The 12447-nt window shown below is 42.7% G+C and overlaps 2 non-coding genes across 2 annotated transcripts; one reads left to right on the top strand and one right to left on the bottom strand.

The window, feature by feature from the left end:
• Positions 1-2132: 2132 nt before the first annotated feature.
• Positions 2133-2205, bottom strand: trnaf-gaa (transfer RNA phenylalanine (anticodon GAA)). The gene has a single exon. It is a non-coding gene; the product is annotated as a tRNA-Phe (tRNA).
• A 6350-nt stretch (positions 2206-8555) lies between these two features.
• On the top strand, positions 8556-8646 carry trnar-ucu (transfer RNA arginine (anticodon UCU)). Its single transcript is given in 2 exon segments — positions 8556-8592; positions 8611-8646. It is a non-coding gene; the product is annotated as a tRNA-Arg (tRNA).
• The last annotated feature ends 3801 nt before the right edge of the window (positions 8647-12447 follow it).

Here is a 12447-nt window from a genome sequence, read left to right as displayed (position 1 = left end):
CGATCCCCATAGCCCTGTAAAATTATTTCCTTCAAGTGCCCATTCAAATTCCTTTTGTAATCCTCGATTGTCTCCATTTCCACTGCCCCCGTGGGCAGCGAGTTGCCGATCATCACCAATCAGTGTAAGAAAGTTCTTGCGCACATTCCCCCTGTATCTCCTGTCCAAAACCTTCAATCTGTGTCCCCTAGTCCTTGTACCAATAGTTAACGGGAACAATGTTTCCTTGCCAACTTATTTAAAACTGTCATAGCCGAAAACACATCTATCAATTCTCCCCTCACTCTCCTTTGATGCAGGTAGAACAACCCTAGCTTTTCCAACCTAACCTTGTAACTAAAATCCTCCATCCCTGGATCCATTCTGGTGAATTTCCTCTGCATCCTCTCAAGGACGCTCACATTCTTTCTTAAGTGTGGTAAGCAGAACTGGAAGCAACACGCCAACTGGGGCCTAACCAGAGCTTTATAATGGTTCAGCATAACTTCCCTGCTTTGTACTCAATGCCTCTTTTTTTCAAGCCCAAGATCCCATATGCTTTGCTAACCTGTCTTGCCACCTTCAAAGATTGATGCACATGAACCCCAAGTCCCTCTATTCCAACACACACTTCAGAACTGTGCCATTAAGTAAATATTGCCTCTCCCTATTCCTTATGCCAAAATACATCACCTCACACTTGTCACTATTAAATTCCATCTGCCACCTGTCTGCCCATTCTGCTAGCCTATCATTGTCCTGTTGCAGGCAGTTCATATCATCCTCACTGTTTGCCACTCCTCCAAGTTTGTTGTCATCGGGATATTTTGAGATTCTACTCAATATTCCAAGATCCAAGTCATTTATCTTTAGCAAAAAAAGCAGTGGTTCCAGCACTGACCCTTGGGAAACACCACTGTCGACTATCCTCCAGTCTGACAAAGAATCATTGAATAAGACTCGCTGTTTTCTGTCCTTAAACAAATTTTCTATCCAATTGGACACTGACCCTCCTATACCACGAACCTCAATTTTGTAAACCCCACTTTTATGTGGTACCTTGTCAAACGCTTCCTTAAAATCCATATAAACAACATCCACTGCATTCCCTTCATCCAGCTGCTCTGTTAGTTCATCAGAAAATGCAGTTAGATTAGTCAAGCATGAACTCCCATTTATAAATCCATGCTCACTCTCCGTAATTAACTCAAACCTCTCCAAGTGACTGTTGATTTTTTTACCCTGATTATTCTTTCTAAAACCTTACCCACCGCTGCTGTTAATCTAACTAGCCTGTAGTTAGCCGGACTGTCCTTACACCCTTTCTTGAATAAGGGCGTCGCATTTGCCACTGTTTACTCCTGGCACCTCCCCCGTATCCAGGGAAGATTGGAAGATTATGGCAAACTCTTCCATTATCTGCATCCGCATTTCCTTTCGCAACCTGGGATGCCAGCCATCCAGACCAGGTGATTTATCTACCCTAAGGACAGCCAGCCTTTTTAGTACCTCCCTCTCTCAATTTGTACCCTCTCCATTGACTCTACTGTCTTCACTTCGACTGATATTTTGTCAAATTCCACTTCCTCAGTGATCACTGATGCAAAGTACTCATTAAGTAGATTAACATTGCCCTGCACCTCGAAGCTTATATTATCCTTTTTGTTCCTAATAGGCCCGACTCAACATCTTACTACCCACTTATCATTTTCATGCTGCTCGAAGATTTTTGGGTTTCCTTTCATGTTGACTGTCGCTCTATTCTCATAGAAATAGAGAATAAGCAAATATGGAAGATATAAGTATTTCCCATCCTTGATGAGGTGGAATTTTTTATGCTGTGGGTAGTAATGTCTTGGCCCACGAGTGTGGTGGAAGCAGAGACAATCAATGATTTGAAAAGGAAATTTGATGGATACTTGAAGGAAAGAAACTTGCAGGAGGAAAGGGACCGAGCTGGTGAGTGGAACTGACCAGATTGCTCCGGGGAGAGCCAGCATGGACGTGATAGGCCAAACGACCACCTTCTGTGCTGTAAATGACTGTGTGTTGTTTCTCAAATTCAATCCACTGGTGCTTGGTAAATAATTTCAAAGTAAATTGTGCAACCGGAAAATCAGAACCAAGGCAAGGGACGCATAAGGAAGCAAAATTGCTGAAACACGGGATTGAACCAGGGACCTTTAAATCTTCAGTCTAACGCTCTGCCAACTGAGCTATTTCAGCCCTACATTAACAGCCGTTTGGTGTCCTTGTTTTGGAAGAATATACATACATTCAAGTTTTCCAAAAAATTAAAGAACACAACATGTGAGTAATATTCCCCATTGCTTTCTCAGTACTGATGGATTGTGAAGCGGGAGACAGACAGAAGTGCCACTGAGCCGCACAGACCCCGAGCTGAGAATGAAATGAGATCAAATTCAATCTTTCATAGTGAGATGCTGCTGAGAGGTCAGAGTCCTGAATCGAAGCGAGACTTGCTCATTTCAAACACTCCCTGTACTCTCTGCTCATGAAGCCTTACAAAAGGGAAAAACAGAATGGCACTCAAACTCACAACCCTGCCATTAAAAGTCTCATATTCGACTGACAGAACTGTCACTTCTACTCGGTCTCTTATTGGATGGATGCAACTCCAACGCAGGGGTGGCATTCAAATCCTCCCATGGGTCCACATGTCAGACTGAGTTCCATGTTGTAGACTCAAGCAAATGAAATCTGCTCACTTCCAAAACTATCAGCGAATTGAAGCTGATTACAATCAACATCATCAGAGGTCAGAAATACCTGGTGAAAGAAGACACCCTGAAGAAGGATCCACAATTATTCAAAGGCATCGACAAAGTGAAAAACAAGAAAATCGATGAGTCAATGCAAGCCAAACAACAGAAACACTGAAGAATTCCATTCCATTCCAGTCCAGAACCCAGTCCTGTTGTTTTTGGAGTCAGGTCACAATTCCAGCAACAACTTTATATTCCCACTTGGCTATCTGTACATTTAGTTAATTACAATTTTGTCGACAAGCTCTTTGAATCCAGTTGTCTGGTCCTCAAGCCAGCTCCGTTTGGAAGTCAATTCCACCTTCTGCAAGGCTGAAACCAATAGATAACCTTAATCTTAAAATGCCAGCAGACCAGGGCTCGTCCGGGACTTTAACCCGGGATCTCTCGCATGTTAATTAACCATACTCCCAAAGCAAGAATCATACCCCTAGACCAACGAGCCACTGACAGGTCAGGCTTTGTTAGCTGCTGTGGAATTTCACTGGAACCCCCCAGCCAATCATCCATTTTTTTCAGATCAAAGCAACATCCTGCAAATGCTGAAATAAAAACAGAAAGTGCTGGAAATGTTCAGCAGCTCTGGCAGCATCTGTGCTGTGAGAAACACAGTTAACGTTTCAGGGCACTCACCTTTTGTTTCATCCATCCTTTCAGACTGCTTCTGTCCATCCAATCTCACTTTCTATTCTATCCACATTCTAACCATTCACTACGTTACTACATTTTTCATGAATTCCTCATTTCTTTTATTAATGACAATTTTGTATGTCTGGCCTTTGCTTCAGACACCACCACAAGTGGAATCATGTCTCCATCTACCCAATCAAACCACTTCGCTGTTGCCTCACTTTGCAATGTTTCTTTCACCCTGACAGACTGTGGAGTTTCTGCTGTTTGATTGCAGTTCTTGCTTCCTGCCAGTAGATGTCACCTCACTCCAATACAGTGAAGTTTACAAATCTGAGAGAGACACAACAGGAAATAATTGTTCACATTATAGTGAATGTGTGGGATTTAGAAATACTAGGAGTGGAGACGAGTTATTATTGCACTCTGCTATTACATCTTTTATAATGGACTCCAGCATTTTCCCCACGACTGATGTCAGGCTAACCGGTATATAATTCGCTGTTTTCTTTCTGCCTCTTTTTTTAAATAGTGGAGTTACATTAACTACCGTCCAATCCATTGGAACTGTTCCAGAGTCGATAGAATTTTGAAAAAAGACCAAACATGCATCTGCTATTTCAAGGGCCACTTCCTTCAGTACTCTGACATGTAGATTATCAGGCCCTGGGGATTTATCGGCCTTCAATCCCATCAATTTCCCCAACATTCCCTACTAATACTGATTTCATCCAGTTCCTCCTTCTCACTAGACCCTATGTTCCCCAACATTTCTGGGAGATAATTTGTATCCTCCTTTGTGAAGACAGATCCAAAGTATGTATTTAATTGGTCTGCCATTTCTTTGTTCCCCATTATAAATTCCCCCGTTTCTGACTGTAAAGGGCCCACATTTGTCTTCACTAATCTTTTTCTCTACACATATCTATAGAAGCTTTTACAGTCAGTTTTTATGTTCTCTGCTAGCTTACTCTCATACTCTATTTCCCCCTTCTTAATCAATCCTTTTGTCCTCCTCTGCTAAATTCCAAACTGCTCACAATCTTCAGGTTTGCTGCTTGTTCTGGCCATTTTATATTTCTCCTCCTTGGATCTAATACTTTCCTTAATTTCTTTTGTAAGCCACAGTTGAGCCACCCTTCCTGTTTTACTTATGCACAGACAGGAATGAACAATTGTTGTAATTCATCCATGCGCTCTTTAAATGCTAGCCATTGCCTATCCACTGTCAACCCTTTAAGTAACGTTCCCCAATCTATCATAGCCAACTCACGCCTCATACCTTCATAGTTTTCTTTGTTTAGATTCAGGACCCGAGTCTCGGAATCAACTCTCTCACTCTCCATCTTAATGAAGAATTTTATCATATTATGGGCGCACTTCCCCAAGGGACCCCACACAACAAGATTGTTAACTAATCCTTTCTCATTACACAATACCCAGTCCAGGATGGCCTGTTCTCTGGAGGTGTTATACACCTCTATCAATTCTCCACTCAATCTCCTTTGAGAAAGGCAGAATAATCCTAGCTTTTCCAACCTAACCTTGTAACTAAAATCCCCCATCCCTGGATCCATTCTGGTAAATCGCCTCTGCGTCCTCTCAAGGACTCTCACATTCTTTCTAAAGTCTGCTGAGCAGAACTGGAAGCAACACTCCAATTGGGGCCTAACCAGAGTATTATAATGGTTCAGCATAACTTCCCTGCTTTTGTACTCAATGCCTCTATTTATAAAGCCCAAGCTCCCATATGCTTTGCGAACCACTCTCGCAATATGACTTGCCTCCTTCAAAGATTGATGCACATGAACCCCAAGTCCCTCTATTCCAGCACACTCTTTATAACTGTGCCATTAAGTATATATTGCCTCTCCCTATTCCTTATGCCAAAATACATCACCTCACACTTGTCACTATTAAATTCCATCTGCCACCTGTCTGCCCATTCTGCTAGCCTATCGCTGTCCTGTTGCAGGCAGTTCATATCATCCTCACTGTTTGCCACTCCTCCAAGTTTGGTGTCATCGGCATATTTTGAGATTCTACTCTGTATTCCAAGATCCAAGTCACTTACCTTCAGCAAAAAAAGCAGTGGTTCTGGCACTGACCCTTGGGGAACACCACTGTCGACTATCCTCCAGTCTGACCAAGAACCATTTAATATGACTCGCTGTTTTCAGTCTTTAAAACAATTTACTCTCCAAATGGACACTGACCCTCCTAATCCATGAACCCCAATTTTGTTAACCACCCTTTTATGTGGTACTTTATAAAATGCTTTCGTAACATCCATATAAACAACATCCACTGCATTCCCTGCATCAGTATTTTCAGATCGTTTATCAACAAATGCAGTTAGATTCGTCAAGCATGAACTCCCATTGATAAATCCATGCCCACTCTCCTTAATTAACTCAAACCTCTCCAAAGGACTTGATTTTTTTCCCCTGACCTGTTGATCTCATGCTGATAGCAAGCTCACCAGAGAGCATGTATTTGGCAATGTGACCGTCATCCATTTGGCCCAGTCAACAGAGTCACCGCTGACTCAAGAGTGGAAACATGCTGCGGATCCCTGCACGCTGGTGTACTTCCGCATTCGGCACTCTGTCCTGCCAGGAGATGCCCAGTATCCATCTGAGGCAGTGGAGGTGGAAGCTGTTCAGCCGCTTTTTTTGGCTTGTATAAGTTGTTGATGCTTCTCTACTATAAAGGAGGGTGCTGAGAACACAAGCCTTGTACACGTGGAGCTTTGTATTTTCGGTCAGTTTGCTGTCGGTTCACACTTGTCTTCTCAACTTTGACATGACAGTTGCAGCATTGGCAATCCTGGTGCTGATTTCAGTATCAAGGGACAGATTTTTGGTGATTGTTGATTGAAGGTATGTGAAGCTGTTGACAACCTCCAAAGTGAGGTTGTCGATGTTGTTGGAAAGTGGAGTCTCTACGTCCTGGCCAGTAACTTTCATCTTCCTGATGCTGATTGTCAGTCCAAACTCTTTGCAGGCCAGGGAGAACCGATCTACAAGCTGCTGTGACTGAACTTCATTATGGGATGTCAGCACAGCATCATCAGCAAATAGCAACTCACAGACTAGGAATTTACCCACTTTGGTCTTGGCGCACAGTCTTGCCAAGTTGAACAGCTTGTCGTCAGCTCTGATGTGCAGGTGAACACCTATATCTGAGTAATTGAAAGTGCACAATAGCAGCATGGAGAAGAATATGCCAATTATAAAGGATGTGATAACTAGACAGTTCGAAAATGATGACATGATTGGGCAGAGTCAACATAGAATTATGAAAAGGAAAACAGGTTTGAAAAACCTGTTGAGATTTTTGAGGATGTTACCTATAGAACAGATAAAGGAGAACCAGTGGATGTGTGGTATTTGTATTTTCCTTTGGTAAGGTCCCACACAGGAGGTGAGTAAACAAAATTAGAGCACATAGGCTTGGGGATAATATACTGATATGGATTGAGAATTGGTTAACAGACCGAAAACAGAGAGCAGGAATAACGGGTCCTTCTCAGGATGGCAGGCTGTTACTATTGGGGTACTGCAAGGATCAGTGTTGGAGCCACAGCTGTTAACAACCTATATAAATGATTTGGATGTGGGGATTAAATGCAATATTTCCAAGTTTGCAGATGACACAAAGCTCGGTGAAGTGTGAGTTGTGAGGAGGATGCAGAGAGGCTTCCAGGGGACCTGGAGAGGCTAAGTGAATGGGCAAGAACATGGAATATAATGTGAATAAGTGTGAAGTTATTCACTTTGGTAGAATAAACAGAAAGACAGAGTATTTCTTAAATGGTGAGAGGTTGGGAAGTGTCGATGTCCAAAGGGACCTGGGTGTCCTTGTTCCTGAGACACTAAAAGCTCTTGTGCAGGTGCAGTAATCAATTAGGAAGGCAAATGGTATGTTGTACCCACACGAGGGGTCATGAGTACAGGAGTAAAGATGTCTTGCTGCAATTGTATAGAGCCTTGGTGAATCCGCACTGGAGTATTGTGTACAGTTTAGTCTCCTCATCTTATGAAGGATACACTTGCCATAGAGGTGGTGAAACAGAGGGTCAACAGACTAATCTTTTTTTTGCATTTATTTCATTTCATCTCAGTTTGTTCAGTTTGCTTACCTACTGTTTTTTTTCAGGTTTGTACTTGCTGCTGTTCAATATTCAGTCCGTTAACACCTAATCTGTACTAATGCTTTGTCTTTCAACACACCATTGACATATTGTTTGCCTTTGCTGCATGACCTTTTGGTCAGCTATGTGGCCTTGTCCAATCTACACCTTCTCCTTTGTTATCTCTTGCCCCACCCCCACCCCACTTGCTTATAACCTGTGACTTTTCTAATATATGTCAGTTCCGAAGATGGGTCACTGACCTGAAACATTAACTCTGCTTCTCTTTTCACAGATGCTGCCAGACCTGCTGAGTGGTTCCAGCATTTCTTGTTTTTATGTCACCAGACTAATCCCTGGGATGGTGGGATTGTCTGATGAGGAAACTGGGCCTGTATTCCTTAAAGTTTCGAAGAATGAGAGGTGATCTGATTGAAACTGACAAAATTCTTACAGGGCGTGACAGTGTGGATGTAGACAGGATGTTTGCCCTGGTTGGTGAGTCTAAAACCAAAGGACATCGTCTCAGAATAAGGAGTAGGCCATTTAAAACTGAGATGGGTGGAATTTCTTCACTCAGACGGTGGTGAATCATTGGAATACTGTGCCCCAGAGGGCTGTGGCAGCTCAATCATTGAGCATGTTCAAGACAGAAATTGATAGAAATCTTGATACTCATGACATCAAGGGATATGGGGATAGCATGGGAAAGGGGCTTTGAGGTAGGTGATCAGCCATGATCGAATTGAATGACAGAGCAGGCTCGACGGGCTGAATAGCTTACTCCGATGTTCCTCTGTTCCTAAGAGAGTTGGCGCCAGCGCGCAGCCCTGCTTTACCCCACTGCTGATCTTGAAAGCGTCTGATGTTGCTCCATTGTAACTGATGGAACTGTGCATGTTCTCGTGGAAAGAAGAGATGATGCCCAAGTGGTCAGGAGGGCAGCCTATGTTCCATCGCAGTTTCAAGCGGCCGTCTCTGCTGACAAGATCAAAGGCCTTAGTGATGTTTACAAAAATGTGTGAGGCTCTGTGGCGCAATGGATAGCGTGTTGGACTTCTAAATAATGATTAAGACGATATTCAAAGGTTGTGTGTTCAAGTCCCACCGGAGTCAGGTTTTGGACCAGACACAGAGGAGCACAACGGAACAACAAATGAAGAAATGCGCCAAAAGCACAGACTCGGAGACAGAGCGAAAGAGAGAGGAGCAGAGCAGGGGAAAAAAAAATCGAGGAGTGACGTCACAATGGAGAGTGAGAGCAGGGAAACAGAGAGCCGCTGGGGTGAGGATACAGGATTTGGTTCTTTCTTCAGTGCAGTGGAAGGAGCTGTTTGGTGAGGATCTGGTAAGCTGTGACATCACAGGCAAGCAGGTAGTTGATTGGTTTGGAAGAACCGACCCGCTTGATGCACATCTGTTCAGTAATTAAGGTCCATTTTAGTCCTAACGTTTAAAATAGTAAACAAACTAGTGGTACGTTTAATAAAATATACAGTAAAATGAATAATTGAATAAAATATTTAAGTAGTTAATTGAAACACGTTAAGGATGACAGGACAGGTGATGTGTCACAGCTGCAGCATGTGGGAGTTCCTGGATGCCAGTGTGATCCAGGGCAAACACGTCTGCAGTAAGTGTTTGCGGCTCAAAGAGGGAGAAAAAAGGAATGTAGTGGTAGTAGGGGACAGTATAATAAGGTGGATTGACTCTGTTCTCTGCAGCAAAAGCAAGAGTCCAGACGGCTGTGTTGCCTGCCGGTGCCAGGATTCAGGACGTCTGCTCAGGGCTGGAGCGAAACATACAATGGGAGGGGGAGGATCCAGTCGTCGTGGTCCATGTCGGTACCAAAGACATAGGCAGGACAAGGATAGAGGTTCTGCAAACTCAGTATGAGGAACTAGGCACCAAATTAAGAAGCAGAACCTCAAAGTTAATCATCTCTGGATTATTACCTGAGCCATGTGCAAATTGGCAAAGGACAAAAAAGATTAGAGAAAGTAATGTGCGGCTGAAAGACTGGTGTGGTAGTAGTGGGTTCTGGTTCGTGGGGCATTGGCACCAGTACTGGGGAAAGAGGTGGCTGTACCGTTGGGACTGTCTACACCTGAACCGTGCCGGTGCCGGTGTTCTAGCGAGCCACATAACGAGGGAAGTAGAGACGGTTTTAAACTGAATAGTGGGGGCAAGGGATCAAATTTGGGAAGATATGGTGAATCAAGGAGGAGAGACAAGGCAAGAGAGAAAGGTATAAATATGGGAAATGATAAACAGACTGTGACAGGAAGGGACAGAATGTACAAATCTGAGAGTAAATCGACAGATAAGGCTAGAGGTGACAAAAATAATAAAAGGACAAAACTAAATGCTCTGTATCTGAATGCATGGAGCATTTGAAACAAAACAGATGAACTGGGAGCACAAATAGAATAAATAAGTCCGATCTGATAGTCATTACAGAGACATGGCTGCAGGGCGACATAGATTGGGATGTGAATATTGGAGATGACATGGCATTTTGGAAGGACAGGAAGCTAGGAAAAGGTGGCGGGGTAGCTCTGTTAATTAATGATGGTATTAGCGTAATAGAGAGGGATGACCTGAGTTCTGGAGATCAGGATGCAGAAGCAGTTTGAGTACAAATGAGAAATCATAAAGGCAAGAAGTCTCTTGTGGGAGTGGTGTACAGGCCACCTAACATTAGCCACACTGTCGGATGGGATATAAAGGAGGAAATAATGGCAGCTTGTCAGAAAGGTACTGTGATAATTATGTGGGATTTTAATCTACATATAGATTGGAAAATTCAGATGGGCAGAGGTAGCCTAGATGAGGAATACATAGAATGTTTTGGGGATAATTTCTTGGAACAATACATTCTGGAGCCAACCAGAGAGCAGGCTATACTAGACCTGGCATTGTGCAACGAGATAGGATTAATTAATGACCTCATAGTTAAGGTGCCCCTCGGTAGTAGCGATTATAATATGATTGAATTTTACATTCAGTTTGAGGGAGAGGAGAGTGGGTCCCAGACTAGTATTTTAAATTTTAATAAGCGCAATTATAAGGTCATGAAAGCAGAGCTAGCTGAAGTGAACTGGCAAATTAGGTTAAGGGATAAGTCAATAGAGATGCAGTGGCAGACATTTAAGGGGATATTTCAGAATACACAGAATAGATACATTTCAACGAGAAAGAAAAGTTCCAAAGGTGGGACTCACCATCCATGGTTCACGAAAACAGTGAAAGATACTATCAAACTTAAAGAAAAAGCCCATAATTGTGCAAAGATGGGAGGCAGGTCAGAAAATTGGACAGAATATTAAAAAAACAGCAAAGAATGACTAAAAGATTGATAAGGAAGGTAAAATTAGAGTATGAGAGAAAGCTCGCAAGAAATTTCAAGACAACTAGTAAGAGTTTCGATAGATATTTTAAAAAGAAAAGAGTTAACAAAGCGACTGTTGGTCCAATAGAAAGTGTGTCTGGCGAATTAATAATGGATAATTAAGAGATGGCAGATGAATTGAACAGATACTTTGCATCGGTCTTCACTATTGAGGATACAAATAACATCCCAGTATTAGCCGTATATCAGGAAATTGAAGGGATGGAGGAACTCAAGAAAATTCCAATCACCAGGGAAGTGGTACTAAACAAATTGTTGGAGCTGCGGGTTGACAAGTCGCCAGGTCCTGAATTGGCTAGTGAGATAGTTGATGCGCTGGTTTTAATATTCCAAAATTCCCTAGATTCGAGAAGGTTCCGTTAGATTGGAAAAGAGTGAATGTAACTCATTTATTCAAAAAGGGAGGGAGACAGAAAGCAGGAAACGACAGGCCAGTTATCTTAACATTTGTCTGAGGGAAAATGTTTGGAGCTATTACAGAGGATGTTATAGCAGGGCATTTAGAAAAAATTAAGGTAATCAGGCAGAGTCAACATGGTTTTTTGAAAGGGAAATCATGTTTAACCAATTTATTGGAGTTCTTTGAGGGAGTTACATGTGCTGTGGATAAAGGGGAACCAGTGGATGTATTGTATTTCGATTTCCAGAAGGATAAGGTGCCATATCAAAGGTTATTGCAGAAAATAAAAGCTCATGGTGTCGGCGGTAACATATTGGCATGGATAGAAGATTGGCTAGCTGACAGGAAACAGAGAGTCAGCATAAATGGGTCACTTTCTGGTTGGCAAGAAGTAACGAGTGGTGTGCCACAGGGATCTGTGCTGGGGCCTCAACTTTTTACAATTTATATAAATGACTTAGATGAAGGGACCGAAGGTATTGTTGCTAAATTTGCTGATCACAAAGATAGGTAGGAAAGTAGGTTGTGAAGAGGACATAAGGGGGCTACAAAGGGATATCGATAGGTTAAGTGATTGGGCAAAGACCTGGCAAATGGAGTATAATGTGGGAAAGTCGGAAATTGTCCACTATGGCAGGAAGAATAAAATCGCATATTATCTAAATGGTGAGAGATTGCAGAGCTCTGAGATGCAGAGGGATCTGGGTGTCCGAGGGCATGAATTGCAAAAGGTTAGTATGCAGGTCCAGCACGTAATTAGGAAAGCTATAGAATGTTATCATTTATCACCATGGGAATTGAATACAATAGTCGGGAGGTTATGCTTCAGCTATACAGGACATTGGTGAGACCTCTTCTGCAGTACTGAGTACTGTACTGGTCTCCTTATTTGCGGAAGGATGTAAATGCATTGGAGGCAGTACAGAGAAAGTTTAAGAGAATAATATATGGCATGGGTGGGCTGTCATACGAGGAAAGATTGGACAAGCTGGGCTTGTCTCCGCCAGAGTTTAGAAGAGAAAGAGGCGACATGATTTGTTATTTAATTTATTAATTAACAAATTAGCTATCCTCCAGTCTTCCGGTACCTCACCCGTGGCTAACG

This window comes from Heterodontus francisci, unplaced genomic scaffold, assembly GCF_036365525.1.
Source record: "Heterodontus francisci isolate sHetFra1 unplaced genomic scaffold, sHetFra1.hap1 HAP1_SCAFFOLD_708, whole genome shotgun sequence".
NCBI lineage: Eukaryota > Metazoa > Chordata > Chondrichthyes > Heterodontiformes > Heterodontidae > Heterodontus > Heterodontus francisci.
Note: the sequence above shows the minus strand (reverse complement) of the source record. Positions and strands in the feature narration are given on the sequence as shown.